Source organism: Octopus sinensis, linkage group LG18 (assembly GCF_006345805.1).
Source record: "Octopus sinensis linkage group LG18, ASM634580v1, whole genome shotgun sequence".
NCBI classification, from domain to species: domain Eukaryota; kingdom Metazoa; phylum Mollusca; class Cephalopoda; order Octopoda; family Octopodidae; genus Octopus; species Octopus sinensis.
This window is the reverse complement of record NC_043014.1, coordinates 43,356,119-43,375,481: the sequence shown is the minus strand read 5'-3', so window position 1 is coordinate 43,375,481 and position 19,363 is coordinate 43,356,119. Positions and strand designations below refer to the sequence as shown.

The window sequence follows — 19,363 nt, the reverse complement described above, 5'->3', positions numbered from 1 at the left end:
TGAGGCAGGGTCTTGCAAGAGTTATCTTCGTATACATACACACACATACATATATATATATATACATACACTTTATTTAAAGCAGCAGAAAATCGAACAAAACCTGTTACTCTGAGTTTCACGTTCCCGTTCGTCGGACAGTTTTTGTTGAATTTTCTGCTGCTTTAAATAAAGCATATTACTCTACCACTGGTATTTGAGTACTCTTTTTTCCCCCTTGTTTCACATTTATGTGTTTACTCCGGTATATATATATATATTATCATCGTCACTTTTAATATCTACTTTTCGAAGCTTGCATAAGTTACACGAGATTCGTTCAGAGAGATATTTTATGTCCGAATACTCTCCCTGTCAACAACCTATCAGCTTTTTTCCCCCGCAAGGGAGGGAATATTTCCTATAATCCTTTGGACGTGAAAAGCACAAAAGCCGGATATGTTTTCCACGGATGAGACTGCAAATGAACGTCACGTTTTGAATGTCAGGCGACACTTGTTTATACTAACCACAGGATGTCAAGACAAAGATGAATTAACACATGTAAGTATATATATATATATATATATATATATATATATATATATATATATACACACACATACACACACCTCCATCCATATCGATATATGTGTATGTATGTATTTGTGTTTATATATATACTCTTCACTCTTTACTTGTTTCAGTCATTTGACTGCGGCCATGCTGGAGCACCACGCCTTTAGTCGAGCAAATCGACCCCCAGGACTTATTCTTTGTAAGCCTAGTACTTATTCTATCCGTCTTTTTTACCGAACTGTTAAGTTACGGGGACGCAAACACACCAGCATCGGTTGTCAAGCGATATTGGCGGGGGGGGGGAACAAACATACACACATTGTTCCAGGCTTAACTTGTACTCTCTTATGCAGGCAGACTCTGTAACTTGCCATAACAACACAGTATCAATAATATAAGTAAATAAGACATCTTAGCTATATCTATCTATGGCTGTGTCATGAATACTGGTCAACGATCCTGAAATCTTTTGATAATACCACAAGATGTTTCTCCTGTACACGATTCAGGGTGATCTGCAGATGCTGTTTCCAGGCATCAACTTATACAGTACACAGTTTCTGACAGTTGATGTGGGTTTGAAGTACACACCATGCAGTTATTTTGATAAGTGTCTTTGCCAAAATAAGACTTACAGATAACAAATTTAATGGATCTACCTGTCTTTTCAATACAGGCATCACTATGTGGTTGATAGTATCATTTCCCAATAACGTAGTTTTGGGTTCAGTTCCCACTTGGTCAAATGTCCTCTCTACAGTCCTGGGTTTGTCAAAGTCATATTGAGTGCATTTGACAGGCAAAAATGTGAAAGAAGCCTATTGTGTGGAGTATGTGTATCCTTACATCCAAATTCAACATATTAAATTTTTTAAATGAATTAAGATGATCACACTTATTTAGAAGAACTTAAATGCTTCCCTAAGTACTGATTAATAAGTGCACCCTAATATAATAGGCAGGGTCTACCTTCCAGATCCAGCATACTTATACTTATCGGAGATATTGTATTTCATCAAGATACCTTTACTTTATTTTCTAATTATGATTGCTATTATATCAATTACTCCAATTATTATTGTGATTACTGTTATTATTATCATTAAAATTTTAAAACTCTACAAGTGGATTTAATAATTTTTTAATTATTTTCAATTACTTTTCTATTTATTTTGATTAATTTTACCCTTACTTTTATTTCTAATTAATTTAAATTCAATTTCTTTTTTTCTTTTCTTTTTTACCTTAGGTTATCTTTAACCATATTGCAATTATCTTAAATTTTAAACTTTAAATATTTATTCCTTTAAGAAAAACAATCTCTTCTAAACAGAACAAATATCATAGTAAATAACATACTGATTATTTCCTAGGGCATTCTCACTAACAAACATGTCTTCCACCGAAATCCTACATATAAAATTGATACTGATGAAATAACATTCTAGTGTGTCCTAAATAATGCCTTAAAAACAACTTTAGCTATGTATTTGTTGAGGTCAACAACAGTTTAAAAACAGTAGGGATTTTCGCTGCATCAAATTACAATACTAATTTAACCATACAATTCTGAAGGAGATCTGCTGGTACACGAACCAACCACATGTTCTGGCCAAATACTGTTAAGTTTACTACTATCTCCCTTAAAATGTTCTCTGTTCCAAACAGCATGATGAAGCTTTGAGGAAGACACATTGGTGTTAATTTCTTGATCTCTGTAGAATTTTAGATGCCAAATATAGATTGATTAACATGCATGATTAATAAATCCGAATTATGTAATACCCATGTATCCGAAACGTAAGTAAGCTGATTGGAAGAGTCTAATTTTTCATTCGTTTGTGCCATTCTACTATACCTTATATATCTTATATTGAATTTATTCACTGTATGAACTTTGGATTACTAACTGGATAGGCAACAGAATGTAAATTTATGGACTTTGTGGATTACAATGACTTTTATAGGTCAATTTGGTGATCCTAGTTTGATTCCTACCGAGTGCTTAAAAAGTATTCACCTGAATATCAAATCCATTCTTCATCACACAAACATATTTGTGTGTATGACTGTGTATTTCTTTACATCTGAAATTACATATGCAAAACAGGAGCAGATGTTGTCACTTCCTGCCAACAATACCTACAAGGAGTTTCATGCTTTCTATACTATTTGGAATGATTTCTTACTTGAAAAGCAAGTAAGGGTTGGTGTCTGGAAGGGCATCTGGCTGTAAAATAATACCCCCACATATTTGTCCAACCCAAGCAAGCATGGAAAAACAGGTGTGAAACAAATATGTACAAAAATGAAATATGCAAGCAGGGCTGTATGAGAATTTGGTAGATGGAAACTGAAAGAAGCTTGTTGTAAATACATTTCACTAGAATTCTTATATGTTTACAAGAGCTAGATAGGCATCTCCAACTATCAGGCCATGCTACTCCAGACTGATGACGAGCAAAGACTCAGAAACTAGTCTCTGGATGCAGGCTTAGCTGGATGGAGGTGCTTATCTCCCCCTTGCAAACATAAGGAGAAAGGAAATGTGTCAAGGCTGACAGGAAGCGTTGCTGCTTCCTAGGGCTAAATAGCAGTAGTGTGATTCCTTTTTTTGCCTTACTGGCACTTATGCCTGTGCTAGTAGGGTGCCAAGAACACCACATGAGCGTGATCATTGCCCGAGCAGCCAACTGGCTTCCGTACCCATGGCACGTAAAAGGGCACCATTCGAGTGTGATCATTACCAACGTCGATTCACTGGCACCTGTGTCGGTGGCACATGTAAAAAGATTCGAGAGAGGTCATTGTCAGTACCGCCTGACTGGCCCCCATGCAGGTGGCACGTAAAAGCACCCACTACACTCTCAGAGTGATTGGCGTTAGGAAGGGCATCCAGCTGTAGAAACTCTGCCAGATCAAGACTGGAGCCTGGTGCAGCCATCTGGTTCGCCAGACCTCAGTCAAAACCGTCCAACCCATGCTAGCATGGAAAACAGATGTTTAATGATGATGATGATGATGATATATATCATAAACATATATGTGTGTGCCATTGACAAGTGATAATTGCAGACAAGTATCACTTTCATACAACTGATGTTTGCTTCCAGTCCTCCATGAAAACCATGTCTGGTTATGGGAAAATATTACCTCACTTGGAAACTGGTGAGGGTTTGCGACAGAAAACCTACGTTAACAAATTCCATCTGGTCCCTAGAAGCATGGAAATGAGTACCACTGTCATACAAGCAGTGTCATTCACTTCCAATATTCTGCGAAAATAAGCCAAGCAATGGGAAAATTATACATTGCTTGGAAATAGGTGATGGTCTCCAAGGAAAGTAATATTCCCCACTGGCCAAAAATTGATTTGGCAGAATATTGGAAACGAACGACATTCATTTACAACAGTCATGTTATGTCAGGACAAGAACACAAACACACACACATATATGATGCACTTCTTTATGTTACCTTCTACCAAATCCTCTCACAAGAATATGGTTGGGTCAGGGCTAGAGTAATAAACATTCATCCAGGATGTTACACAATGGGACTGAACTGAAATAAACAGTATAAAGTGCCAGGCAGTGATTAGGCATAAGCAAATTTTAGTTAAAATTTGTTTATGACATATTTTAACTTCTAAAAGCAAATTCACTGCAGTTAATATGGAGAAAAAAAATTCTCTCTTATGGTAAAGAGGTGTAAAAACACCATATCTGCTCAGTGCTTTTCACTATTGGATTCCCAGATACAGCTTTTCTAGCTCTTTAACTGTTATCAATAGGAAATACTCAAGAGAGGTAACTCTGGGCAAATTTAAAGCTATAGCTTTAACTAAAAAAAACTGAAACCACAGACATGCCCACAACACACACACACATATTCATATACATATATGCATAGCCAGCTCTCACAAAAATGGTTGATTCAATACAATTGATGAAACTTTCACTAATTGATCCGAGTTTCAATGAGATGATGAAGCGACAGAGACACAGTCTCGGCCATCTTAATCCAGCTATGCCATCATCATATGTATGATTTAATGTATATACACACATACATATATGTCACCGTGATCACCGTGACCGACCAGGCCATCAGATGTTGTTACACATCGCTGGTCACAATGCGCTTCGCATTGTTTTAGCCTTCAAACGACGCCACCCCGCTGGCTAAGCGAGTAGGCCAACAGAAGAAAGAGTGAGAGAAAGTTGCGGCGAAAGAGTACAGCAGGGATCACCACCACCCCCTGCCGGAGCCTCGTGGAACTTTAGGTGTTTTCGTTCAATAAACACTCACAACGCCCAGTCTGGGAATCGAAACCGCGATCCTACGACTGCGAGTCCGCTGCCCTAACCACTAGGCCATTGCGCCTCCACACACACATATATATATATATATATGTATGTATTTATAAATATATAAATTTTTCCCTGTAAGTTTGGAATATTCCCTCATATTATTATTATAAATATATATACATACATATATAAATATACACACACACACACACACACACACATATATTAGTTTATTTAGATTGAATTTAATTTTGCCTCTCATGTTTCACACCACAGCAATCTGAGAACATTTACAACTTCATTATGGCTGTTCATTTATATCTACTCAAGTGGGTGTGGTCTCTTGTTAGTTGCTATGTTCTCTGCTTTGTTTCTCTTGGTTGCTTTTTATCATCTGTCTCATCTGTTAACTGTTTTGGTCGCTTGCTTTCACTTATTGGTAACTAATGTTTACTTTCATTAAATTCATCGGTTAGGATTCTGTTTAGATACTTGTAGCTTTGCTTATCTCATCATGTTAGTCACTTACCAAAATGTATCTGGTGATCTCATTAAGGGCTTGCTTAATTGTGAAGGATCTGTGTCATGTTTGTTTGTTTTGGTCAAGTTTGTTTCTCTCATCAGAGGCAGAGTATTTGTGAAGAAATTTGTCCCTGAAAAACTCTTGCATTTCAGGAGTCTTTATGTAAGGATTCACAGTTGAGTGATTTTTGATTGGTTGTTTCCTCTATGTATTCCTCCTATGTTCTTTTATGTGTGTTTCAGTTTTGTTTTGGCCAAGATTAAAAGATTTCATGAACTGTTTGTGGGTGTAGATTTTGTATTTCATGAGAAATATCAATTATCTACGGTAGGGTAATTGTTCAGGCTTGTCTTTATGTGGTGTATTGTCAAGATTAATGTAGGTCAAATGTTCTTGTGGCTTGGTTTCTTTTTTTCTTCAGGAGTGGCTGTGAGGTAAGTAACTTGCTTACCAACCACATGGTTCCGGGTTCAGTCCCACTACATGGCACCTTGGGCAAATGTCTTCTACTATAGCCTCGGGCAAACCAAAGTTTTGAGAGTGGATTAGGTAGACGGAAACTCAAAGAAGGCCATTGTATATATGTATATGTATATATATATATATATGTGTGTGTGTGTATCTCTGTGTCTGTGTTTGTCCCCCTAGCATTGCTTGACAACTGATGCTGGTGTATTTATGTCCCCGTAACTTAGCAGTTCAGCAAAAGAGATCAATACAATAAGTACTGGGCATACAAAGAATAAGTCCCGGGGTCGATTTGCTCGCCTAAAAAGGCGGTGCTCCAGCACGGTCACAGTCAAATGACTGAAACAAGTAATATAGTAAAAGAGCAATGTGTTGAAACTTGCTTCCTTGGTGACTGTTTTATCCTGTTTGGAATGCAGACAGTTTATTAAAGATAAATTTGTTTTGGTGAATACATTGAGAAATAATCTCTTGTTTAGTGTAATGAGGTTTAATTTGTCAGTGATGCACAATGAGCATGCTCTGGAACTATTTTTGTGTACAAGAGTGTACAGACTTAATAAATTACCACATAACACTTGTTGCAAGATAAATATTCAGAACAAATAAACAACATGACTTTCACGTATTAAGTACTGACTTCCTTGTTTGTTCAATAAGTACATTTTTTTGCATGCATCAGTGAGTGCAGGAATTTACATATATAAATATATACAAGCACACACACACACACATATAGTTGTGTGGATTAAGACATGTTTTGTAACCATATGGTTTTAGATTCTATACCACAGTGTGACACCTTGGGCATGTGTTTTCTACAATAGCCTCACATTAATAAAACATTCATCATCATCGTTTAACGTCCGCTTTCCATGCTAGCATGGGTTGGACGATTTTGACTGAGGGCTGGCGAGCCAGATGGCTGCACCAGGCTCCAATCTTGATCTGGTAGAGTTTCTACTGCTGGATGCCCATCCTAACGCCAACCACTCCGAGAGTGTAGTGGGTGCTTTTTACGTGCCACCAGCACGGGGGCCAGTCAGGCGGTACTGGCAATGACCTCGCTCGAATCTTTTTACACGTGCCAGTGAAGCAACGTTGGTAATGATCACGCTCAAATAGTGCCCTTGTACGTACAATGGGTACGGAAGCAGGTTGGCTGCTCTGGCGACGATCACGCTCAGATGGTGTATGAAATTTGGTAGAGAGAAACTATACAGAAGCCTGACATATGTGTATGTAAATGCATGTGCATGTTATTTGTCTGTGTCTCTTCACAATGACAACACATGAGCAACAGTGATGTTTGTTATGTTCTGTAAAAATAGTGTCTCGCAGTTCTTTGTGCTATAAAGTATCTTACTTGAAAACAGATAAAGGCATCTAAGATAGAAGTACTTATTCTATCAGTCTCTTTTGCCGAACTGCTAAGTAATGGGGATGTAAACACACAAGCATCGGTTGTCAAGCGATGTTGGGGGGACAAACACAGACACACAAGAAAAACTCTTCAACCCATCCCAGCACAGAAAAAATGTAATAAATGTATGTACGTGTGTGTCTATGTATATATATATATATATATATATATATATAACCGTGCTTGCTACATATTCTGATTGAATATTCCGTATGTTAACACGTACCTCCTTATGACAATGTTAACTTCATTTAATCAAGCTGTCCTTGGCCTGAAGAGTAGCCAGCGGTAAACACCTCGCTTGGATATTTACCACTTCCAAGCTCCTGCTCACTATGAAACATATGTAACCAGGATTTTCTTTACTCCATTCCTTAATTCTTATTTCTTTATTGCCCACAAGGGGCTAAACAAAGAGGGGACAAACAAGGACAGAGAAAGGGATTAAGTCGATTACGTCAACCCCAGTGCGTAACTGGTACTTACTTAATTTATTGACCCCAAAAGGATGAAAGGCAAAGTCAACCTCAGCAGAATTTGAACTCAGAATGTAACAGCAGACAAAATACCTATTTATTTACTACCCACAAGGGGCTAAACAAAGAGGGGACAAACAAGGACAGACAAAGGGATTAAGTCGATTACGTCAACCCCAGTGCGTAACTGGTACTTACTTAATTTATCGACCCCAAAAGGATGAAAGGCAAAGTCAACCTCAGCAGAATTTGAACTCAGAATGTAACGGCAGACAAAATACCTATTTATTTACTACCCACAAGGAGCTAAACAAAGAGGGGACAAACAAGAACAGACAAAGGGATTAAGTCGATTACATCAACCCCAGTGCGTAACTGGTACTTAATTTATCGACCCCAAAAGGATGAAAGGCAAAGTCGACCATGGCGGAATTTGAACTCAGAAAGTAACGGCAGATGAAATACTTATTTCTTTACTACCCACAAGGGGCTAAACAAGGACAGACAAACAGATTAAGTCGATTATATCGACCTCAGTGCGTAACTGGTACTTAATTTATCGACCCCCAAAAGAATGAAAGGCAAAGTCAACCACGGCGGAATTTGAACTCAGAACGTAACGCACAGCGTACTAACGATTCTGCCAGCTTACCGCCCTAATTCCTTAATTCTTGTATTTTTATTCACATTCCTGGCAACCTTGGCTGCCTACTGTGAAATATAAAACAAATTTTTTCAGCTTATCATTCGATACAAAAAACAAAAAAAATCCACAACCTTCCACCTCATTAAACCACTATTGTTCCTGAGAGTTGCTTCTTATATTTTCTATCAATTGCTAGAAGCTAACTTTCTTCCTACACCTCAATTCTTGGATCTTACATTTCATAACTTTCAATGCTGGCTCTAATTTCTATGAAAAGTTTCTTTACTCTTTTTCACTTGTTTCATTCATTTGACTGTGGCCATGCTGGAGCACCGCCTTTAGTTGACTTATTCTTTGTAAACCTAGTACTTATTCTATCGGTCTCTTTTGCCAAACCATTAAGTAACGGGGATGTAAACACACAAGCATCGGTTGTCAAGCAATGTTGGGGGGACAAACACAGACACACAAACATATACACACATACATACATATATATATACACGCACACATATATATGATGGGCTTCTTTCAGTTTCCGTCTGCCATATCCACTCACAAGGCTTTGGTCGACCTGAGGCTATAGTAGAAGACACTTTCCCAAGGTGCTACGAAGTGGGACTGAACCAGGAACCATGTGGTTGCTAAGCAAGCTACTCACCACTCCTACGCCTACAAATAACTTTAAAAAGTGATGTATATACAAATATACGTGTGTGCATGCATATGTGATTAACAGTTTCACTTCACAACTACAGTTTCTGGTTTCGTCCCACTCTGCTGCACCTTGGACAAATGTCTCTAGCTATGAGGCCAAACTGGCCACAGCCTTGTGAATGAAGTGATTGTCATGTACGTACATGTACATATAATGGGCTCCTTTTCGTTTACATATATATGCCTGTATTTGTGTCTCTTTCTTCTATGTCACCACCACTGTACAAATGATGGTATTCATTTGCAATTTTCCATGTAAACAATTCCAGTCCTTGTACAAGGGATTAAAGGAGATTTACTAGTTTACTTGGAAACAAGTGAGAGTTGATGAAAGGAAGAGTATCAGGTTATAGAAAATCTGCCTCAACCAATTTCGTTTGACCCATGCAAGCATGAAAAAGTGGACATTAAAATTATTAAGACAATTACATATCCTCACCATTTAACAGTCACTTTTTCTCGGTTACATGGGCCAGATGGAATTTAAGGCAGATTTTCTACAGCTGGGTACCCTTCCTGTTGCCAAACAAGGTTTATGTGTGTGTATGTATATATATACATAGAGAGAGAGAGAGGTAATGGTGTCAGTGAGACCCACAGGTGTCAGGTAATGCTGAATAAGTGCTATGGATAGATCAGAGTTAAGTTCCAGGTATGGTGATTATGCGAATAAGGGGTCCAACTTAGGTCATATACCAGCGTGTGTATATAAAAAATTTTGTTTCCGTAATGAGATAACAAACCAAGGCTGTGTAGATTTTAGAACATCTATAAATAATATATATATATATCCACCTGCACATTCATTTTGGTGTTCTAACTTGTTAACAAGAGGAATTAAGATCTAAAAACAGATAATGCATACTGCATATTCAAACTCAATTCTTTTTCGGTTTGTTTTTAATGGTAATGTGTAATGTTTTTTTGTTTTTTTAACGTGTAAAAGGATTCAAGCGAGGTCGTTGCCAGTACCTATTTCTTTACTACCCACAAGGGGCTAAACATAGAGAGGACAAACAAGAACAGACAAATGGATTAAGTCGATTACATCGACCCCAGTGCATAACTGGTACTTCTTTAATTGACCCCGAAAGATGAAAGGCAAAGTCGACCTCGGCGGAATTTGAACTCAGAACGTAGCGGCAGACGAAATACCAATAAGCATTTCTCCCGGCGTGCTAACGATTCTGCCAGCTCACCGCCTTGAGGTCGTTGCCAGTACCGCCTGACTGGCCCCCGTGCCGGTGGCACGTAAAAAGCACCCACTACACTCTCGGAGTGGTTGGCGTTAGGAAGGGCATCCAGCTGTAGAAACTCTGCCAGATCAAGACTGGACCCTGGTGCAACCATTTGGTTCGCCAGCCCTTAGTCAAAATCGTCCAACCCATGCTAGCATGGAAAGCGGACGTTAAACGATGATGATGATGATGATGATGAAGGTGTTTAATTCCTGTTTTAAATACATTTTTATACTATTTTCTTCATGGTCATCATATCTCCACTGGTTTGTTCCCAATGTTTTGTAATGTTGTACATATGGCATTGTGCATGGTTGGCTTCATTTCTTGTAGTATACCGTTAGCATTGGTCTTTTTTACAGTTTAATTATGTGTCATCTTGTTGTTCAGAAGTTGTCCCATTTGTCTAGCCATCCTTCAGCAGTCGAACCATTACTGATAACCTGTTTTTTTTTTCTTTAATTCAATCCTGTTAGTTCTTATCTTGTATATCTAGACCAACTAAAGGTGTGTTTTCAAGATGTTTGTTTGTCTTAAACTATTTTTCTGAAGTTGTTTCCTGTTTTGCTAGCTATGGCACGGTGGTTGCCAGTTATGGTTCAGTGATCTTGTACCCCATTTTTGTAAAACAGGTACTTTTGGAAATAAATATAAACATACAGAAACATAACACACATCAGTGAAAACTGCTCATAATAATCAAAAACATTATCAAAATAAAGGCTTCCAAACATTGCTATATCCTCTGCTTAATGTTATGGACTAGGGCAGTGCTTTTCAACCTTTTTGCTGGAGCGGAACCCCAAGAAAGCATTTTACTGGCTCGGGGAACCCCTGTGCAATAATTTAATTGTCATATGCACACATATCTGCACAGGAGAATTAAAAATTACTGTCGATTTTAGCATTTTTGTAATTTCTTGCGGAACCCCTGGACTGTACTGGCGGAACCCTGATTGAAAACCACTGGACTAGGGTATCGTTATTCAAGAGGGTCCGTCCCAAAGCGACCACAATAAGCAACTGCCACTGCATATTTTGCTTGAGTGTAATTAATACATATTCCAATTAAAAACACTGTTTGAATTAGATGTTCACTTTCAAACTGTTTATGTATTCGTATGTGTGAGTATATATGCACAGATATACATACATGTAAGCAAGCATATACACAAATGTACATATATGCACAGATTTTAATGCACACATGTGGGCATGCATGTATACACATCTATGCATCCATGTTCATAGAGCATAAGTATGCATGTGTCGACACATACACGCGATCATTTCGCCAATTCTTTATGTAATAAGAACTGGAAAGAATTTACTCGTGGCTTCAATTTCAAAAGTTTGATTATGGATTTAGTTTTTTATATATGTATATCTTTTTCCACATAATCGAATATAATTTCTATGTAAATACACAAGTCATTAGCAATCACCGGATTTCTGTAATTTACACACATTTTCGTGAGCGTGTGTGAAGCGGTGTGAATGAGATTTGCTTCCCTCTAGCTGCTATGGAGGAAAATAACTTCCTACATCCATCCACAGAGATGAGAGATGTCATGCAGAATATTTTGTAACAATCCAGGGAGTCCGATTATATAAACATAAGAAAGTGGGCCGTCGATGCACACCGCTGACTTCATGTTCATCAAATCACATCAAAATTATATATATATATATCGAAGGGATGCCTTTTCTGGGTTTTTTTTTACAGTGTTAAAAATATCATTTGACAGCTTAGATAGAAAGAACACCTGGAGATAGCAGTAATCGCGAAGAAATATATATTATGCCCAGGTGGAAACTCAATAGATATTCTTAAAAAAAAAAATGCTGCTAAAATAATCATGCATGTATGGTACGGTTTACACACCGTTTCTTTTATGTTATATAATTATTAGGTAAGAATTTTTCGAATCTATGAAAAGACTAGGAGAGAAATTATTCTAATATGCGCGTAAACAGGAAGAAATTAGCAAAATACACACACACTCATATGCATATATTTAAATAATGAAATTAATTTTGGTCCTTCCGTTAAATATAAGGAAGAAATAAAAGAATTCTCTCTCACACACACATTTAAACCAGTTACAGAATGGAAGATTGGAAGAAAGTGGTCGCAAGGCTGAAATATTTGTTCCACGGCAAACCATACCACACACATGGCTTCTACATTCACACATACACACGTGTACTAATGTGTAATTAAATAGTAAATACGACCACACGTGTGATAAGGTGGAGAGGGAGGGATGGTTTCGCCGTTTTTAAATTCTTGCTTATCTCTTAATTAAGTTTCTTCAGGAGCGAGTGTTACGAAAATAAATTGGTGAAAGTGAAAATTTGGGAAAAAATCAAGATATGAGGAAAAGCAAATCAGAAATAAAATTTTCCAAAAAGGAAAAAGGATATTATGAAATAATAATTCTATGACAGGTTTCTAACTATATTTTCGTAGTAATATACATGACAGACAGAATCGGGAAAAGGCTAAATGTTCTTTCTAATTCAATATGCATGTAATTGCAGTTGGGTGCATATATGAATATTTATGTGGAATTTTAATGTACAGAAAATAGTATTTTTATAAATTACAAGTAGGTATGTAGGGGAAAAAATACCAATTTTTTTTCTCATTTTGGTAGGCTTTTAATAAATGCAAGTTTTAGTATATGCACAAAAAATGTTGCAGCTATGTGCATGCATGCATATACATTATATATATATACATATATATCATGCATGTATGTATATAATTTTAGTTATAATTGGCTTTATACTAATTGTGGCAAGTTCGTGTTGGATATATTTGTTAAAACAAAGGTTGCAAATGTATAGCAGGTGTATAATATATGTAAATAATTCTATCGGTAAAAGGGTAGAAATTACTATATATAAATATATATCTTGTAGGTAGATACTTTCAGTATATAGGTATATATGCTCGAGGGTGTATATACACAGAAACCAAAAGAGAAACAGAGGGTAGAAGATTACACTAACGTCAGTTTGTTTATATAGTCTCCAGCGGGTGTGTTTTTAAAATAGTAAAAATGAAGATCATTGAATGGAATACAGAATTGGAAAAGAAGAAAAAAAATCAACAGAACCTGGATTCTTCATGAAACAAAATAGACACACAAAAAAATTATAAGCAATCGAATAGATATGGGTAAAAAGAAAAACGGTTCATGTTTTTTGTTGTTATTTTTTTTTTTTTTTCCAATGTCTGTATCGAAATGTTGCATGTCTGAGAGAGATGATGGTAAGTATGGTGGCATAACGAAACTAAAATTGGCTGAGCTTTGTGGGGCTTCGTTAGCAAGCAGTTGACTTATATGGATGGCGGAGTGAGAAAGATCTAAGAGGTGCCAGGCCAAAAGCGAGACATTTTTTATTTATTTTTTTATATTTTAGCTGTGTCGATGATTAATAAAACTAATTAGAGGTGTAGGATGGAAACACAATATATATATATATATATATATATATATATATATATATATATATATATAGGCTAAGGATACAATAATATAAATATAAATATAATAACAACGGCAGTAGCAATAAAGATGAGGGGGTAAATATTGAAAGAAATAGAGCGAGGTGGTGTATATTAATAACAATAACAATTAGAGAAAGAAGGTATGGTATTAATTTTATAAGAATTAATGCGGGATCTATAGAATATAAATATAAATGTGGAGAAATAATATAATCGCATGCAATTAGGCAGATGAGAGAGAGAGAGGAAAGAATAGTAATTAAGAGAGAATGAAAGAAATACAGGTACTCGGAGAGATAATATTTTTTAAGTGCGTGTGCGTGTGTGTGTAGTTAAAAGATTGGTAGTGGGGTAGAATTTGTTGTCAGAGAAAAAGGAGAAAATAATAATAATAAAAGCTGAGAGAGAGAGGGGGTAGTGCTAGTGGTGGTGGTGATATTTATTATGTAGTGAGAGGAGCAAGCACTTGTCTCTAATGACGGGAAGTTAGCCTCGAGACGAGAATCACAAGCAATGAACAAGACACACGCTGAATCGAGCCGAGGGAAAAAAAAAATTTTTTCTCGGGAAAATCGGACGAAAAGGACGGCATAAAATGCAGCGATACCTGGATATATGTATAGACGTATTCGGAAAAGGAATTCTAGATTCACTTACCTCTAGTTTAAAGGAATATTGAGTCGACATAATCACGTAGTTTGTACCACCTCACCTCGTCATCCATAATATTGACAATCCTTCCCGCCTAGCTATTTCAAAGTGCGCATGCCCATTTTTTGCTAATTAGACGAAGCGCACTCGAGTCGTGAGAGAAAGATAGTGTGTAGTGAGGGAGGGAGGGAGAAAGAGACAAAGTAAATGAACAGACAGAGAGAGAGAGAGAGAGAGCGATCAGGATAGAGAGAGTAAAAAAGAAGCGAGAGAGAGAAAGTAAAAGAACAGAGAGAGAGATATCAGGATAGAGAGAGTAAAACAGAAGCAAGAGAGAGAAAGTAAAAGAACAGACAGAGAGAGATCAGGATAGAGAGAACGTAAAAGAACAGAGAGAGAGAGAACGTAAAAGAGCAGAGAGAGAGAGATCAGGATAGAGAGAGTAAAAAAGAAGCGAGAGAGAGAAAGTAAAAGAACAGAGAGAGAGATCAGGATAGAGAGAACGTAAAAGAACAGAGAGAGAGATCAGGATAGAGAGAAAGTAAAAGAACAGCGAGAGAGAGATCAGGATAGAGAGAAAGTAAAAGAACAGAGAGAGAGAGAGCGATCAAGATAGAGAGAGCAAAGAAGAAGCAAGAGAGAGAGAGAGAGAGAACGGGATAGAGATCTGGAGAGAGAGAAAGAATGAAAGAAAGAAATATATATATATAAACATGTACAGAGAGAGGAGGGAAAAAAATAAAAGAACCACAGGAGGTGAACGTAAATTGCAGGAAGAGGTTGTGCTTATAGTATAGAATTTTACTCACTAATTCACACACACACACACACACACGCACGCCGAGCGGTGCCTCTTCTTCTCAAAGACAATATGAACGAGCGAGAAAACTTTACCACTTTAGACAAATAAATACATCCACTTCCTGTTGTTTTTCCATCTTGTTGATTTAGAATTATTTTCAAATTATTACTGCCGAGGGAATATATATATTTGTTTTTTCCGTCTTGTTTTTTAAATGCAATTTCGTTCCTTCACGCATTAAACTGTGTTGCGACTTGCTTGTTACATGAAAAAAATATATATATATTAATAAACACGTGTTATACTAATTATTTTTTTTTTTTCCCTTTTGCATCCCCTGTATGGGGTCTTTTTTTTTTCCTTATTTTTCCCCCAGTTTATATTTCCATCACGGGTGATTCTGGCAGCAGGTCTATACCGTTGTTGAACCTTACAACGGTAAACATCTGTATAACAACGGTATTACCCAATCTAGAGTTATCCTCAGCCACAGGTTGAGAAGACATTTCGAAAGCGCATCAAGCTATACGCAATATTTGGTCTTACATAATAACGAGCGCTGTAAAAAAAATATATATATATATAGAAAAGGCAAGGCGCAAGCTCCAAGTGAACTAACTCTGCGATGCGGGTTTCGATTTACATTTAAATCCAAATCTAGCCAGAAGCGTGTATTATTATTATTATTATTATTATTATTATTATTATTATTGTTATTATTTAAAAAGAATTAATTATAAAAAAATTTATTTTTTAAATAAAAAGAATTTATTATAAAAAAAAAATAAAAAGAATTATTATTATTACTATTATTATTATACGTAGCCGTATTTCGTCTGCCGTTACGTTCTGAGTTCAAATTCCGCCGAGGTTGACTTTGCCTCTCATCCTTTCGGGGTCGATAAATTAAGTTACCAGTTACGCACCGGGGTCGATGTAATCGACTTAATCCGTTTGTCTGTCCTTGTTTTTTCCCCTCTGTGTTTAGCCCCTTGTGGGTAGTAAAGAAATATATTATTATTATTATTATTATTGTTATTATTATTATTATTATTATTATTATTATTATTATTATTATCTTTCTCTTATGAACATGTGCACGTTTAAAAAATATTTTATAGTCAAAGCTGTTGGATGCTGAGTCTGAGTCGTTTACTTTGGACCGATGTCGTGGCTGATCATGTGTTCAAAATCTTATCAATGTGTATTTCGTGAAGCGTGAAAGATGATATAATAAAATAATTTTAAAAAATAAAGTACAAGTGGTATGCGAAGGTAAAAATCAATCGACAATGTGTTCTCTATCAAATAATGATTATGCTGCCTGATAAAACAATATTCTATTCGATCCGTTTAAAAATATCCAACGAAAGCTTTGTTTCGCTGATGAGGTTACAATAAGACCAGAGCATGACAAGAATTGCCTCCCGCTGGTAGATGAAAATTTTTTAAAATATTCGTCCTTGAATACTATTAATTGTTCTGCCCAACATAATTTTTTCTAGTTAACACTTTAATGCTTCTTGCTTTAAATATGTTCACACTAACGAATAAATTATGTTTCACTCACTGACTTAGTGTAGTGTGTATACATAAAGCACTAGTACATAACGATATTGGAATTATTTTTATATTTACATGGATTCAGCACGCATTTGACTTATTCTTACCCACTCCCCTATACCACTATCTATCTGTCAACTCTGCTCTATTTAACCATTTTCTTATTCATATTCAAACTGAAACTGCAACTCTAACCTACTCAATAATCCTGATACCCTCAGCCTACAAAGATATTAAATTATAAGCTATGAACCCTGCATTTCCTCTACTCTTTGATAAATAAATATCAAGAAAATAAACAGCTATGAAAGTATAAAACTTATAATAATGATAATAATAATAATGATAATAATAATAATAATTATTATTATTATTATTATTATTATTATTATCATTATTATTATTATTATTATTATCATTATTATTATTATTATATTATTATTATTATTATTACCATTATTATTATTATTATTATTATCACTATTATCATTATTATCATTATTATTATTATTATTATTACCATTATTATTATTATTACCATTATTATTATTATTATTATTATTATTATTATCATTATTACCATTATATTATTAGTATTATTATAATATTAGTAGTAGTAGTAGTAGTAGTAGTAGTAGTAGTAGTAGTATCATTATTACCATTATTATTATTATTATTATTTTCCCCTTATGTTAAACATCTTTACATACAAAGCCCTTGCAACAACACACACATACATTCTTTATTTTGTCCTGCACTGTCCATTATGATTTTCTTAATGGAGTCAATAAAGAATTTATTATTATCATTATTATTATTGTTGTTGTTGTTGTTATTAAGGTGGCAAGCTGGCAGAATCGTAAGCACACCAGGCGAAATGCTTAGTGGTATTTTGTGCATCTTTATGTTCCAAGTTCAAATTCCACCAAGGTCGACTTTGCCTTTCATCATTTCGGGGTCAGTAAAATAAGTACCAGTGGAACACTGGGGTCGATGTAATCAATTAACCCCCCCAACACACACACTCACACGCACACACAATTTCAGGCCTTGTTCCTGTGATAGAAAGGATTATTAGTAGTAGTAGTAGTAGTAGTGGTATTAGTATTAGTATGCTGATGTGGTGAGCTGGCAGAAGCATTAGCAGACCTGACAAACTGCTTTGCAGCATTTCAGCCGTTTGAATGTTCTGAGTTCAAATTCCACTGTAGTCAACTTAGTCTTTCATCCTTTTGGGGTTGATAAAACAAATATTCTTTTCTTCTCTAGGCACAATGCCTGAATTTTTGGGGAAGGGGGCCATTCGATTAGATAGACCCCAATACACAACTAGTACTTAATTTATCGATCCCAAAAGGATAAAAGGTAAAGTCGACCTCGACGGAATTTGAGCACTAGAGCCAATGCAATTAACTTGCCTCTACTCCTGAAATCCCAGGCCTTGACCCTATAATAGAAAGGATTACTCTCTCTTTTACTTGTTTCAGTCATTTGACTGTGGCCATGCTGGTTCACAGCCTTTAGTCAAGCAAATCGACCCCGGGACTTATTCTTTGTAAGCCTAGTACTTATTCTATTGGTCTCTTTTTGCCGAACCGCTAGGTTATAGCGATGTAAACACACCTGCACCGGTTGTCAAGCGATGTTGGTGGGGACAAACACAGACATATATATATATATATATATATATGCATATTTACGATGGGCTTCTTTTAGTTTCCGTCTACCAAATCCACTCACAAGGCTTTGGTCAGCCCAAGGCTATAGTAGAAGACATTTGCCCAAGGTGCCATGCAGTGGGACTGAACCCGGAACCATGTGGTTGGTAAGCAAGCTACTTACCACACAGCCACACCTGCGCCTTTTATTATCACTTTAATTATTTTTAAGGTCGTTTCCTCAGGTATTCTATAGAAATGATATTCTGTAGAAACAACATTTAAAATAATGTAACAAGCACTGGTGAAGCAGTAGAATGTGGTATGAACTTATAAAAACATTCAGCATACTTCATAGTATATTGTGTGGAGGCATATGGCCTAGTGGTTAGAGCAGCGGACTCGTAGTCGCGGGATTGCAGGTTCGAATCTCAGACCGGGCGATGTGTGTGTTTATGAGCGAAACACTTAAGCTCCACACGGCTCTGGCAGAAGGTAATGGCAAACTCCTGCTGACTCTTTCGCCACACCTTTCTCTCACTCTTTCCTCCTGCATATTGCAACTCACCTGCGACGGACCAGTGTCCTGTCCAGGTGGGGAACCTATATGCCAGGGAAACCGGGAAATCGCCCCTTATGAGCCAGTCATGGTTCGAGAAGGAACAAATAAATAGTATATTGTGGGGTTTGCATAACAAAAGTATCGCATACCTACAAACATTTGATGCTTACGTACCAGTTCCAGGAATGCGTCTAATATGTAAATTGGTATATCCGATAACTTGGTCAGTAAACAATAGTAAAGAC

The 19,363-nt window shown here is 36.4% G+C and overlaps 1 protein-coding gene across 4 annotated transcripts in view; it reads right to left on the bottom strand.

Moving 5' to 3' along the window:
- The window catches only part of LOC115221195, a 711,260-nt gene extending 696,553 nt beyond the window's left edge, over positions 1-14,707 (bottom strand). For 2 of the 4 annotated variants that reach the window (XM_036510940.1, XM_029791345.2), the window contains exon 1: positions 14,540-14,706. The gene's annotated coding sequence lies outside the window, so the exon portion shown is untranslated. Of the gene's footprint in view, positions 1-14,539 lie in introns of all 4 variants that reach the window. The other 2 variants (XM_029791347.2, XM_029791346.2) reach the window with 2 other exon arrangements.
- Positions 14,708-19,363: the final 4,656 nt, after the last annotated feature.